The following is a 260-nucleotide window of genomic DNA, read 5'->3' on the forward strand; positions in this document are numbered from 1 at the left end:
CACTTCAATTCTAAGTAAGAAGAAAACTGACAAAAGCATAAGCGAAGCTAAACTCTTAGTCACTTTTTTTCCATATTTGCGAGTTCCTCTTGTCATCCGCAGTCATCTACAGCCGGTTGTGCGTAGCTCTGTGGAGGGAGGGAGACATATCAATATCAGACACATACTGTTTTATACTTCGTCCAGTCTCAGGAAACACAAAACTGGTTCGTATGAAAAAAATGGTATTGAAGGGAGGAAATTTCAACAAGAAGCGAATG

At 40.0% G+C, this 260-nt stretch overlaps 1 pseudogene; it reads right to left on the reverse strand.

Moving 5' to 3' along the window:
- Positions 1-6: 6 nt before the first annotated feature.
- LOC119592654 overlaps positions 7-260 on the reverse strand; it is a 22,140-nt pseudogene continuing 21,886 nt past the window's right edge.

The sequence above is a fragment of the Penaeus monodon genome, chromosome 30 (assembly GCF_015228065.2).
Source record: "Penaeus monodon isolate SGIC_2016 chromosome 30, NSTDA_Pmon_1, whole genome shotgun sequence".
In the NCBI taxonomy this organism is placed as follows: domain Eukaryota; kingdom Metazoa; phylum Arthropoda; class Malacostraca; order Decapoda; family Penaeidae; genus Penaeus; species Penaeus monodon.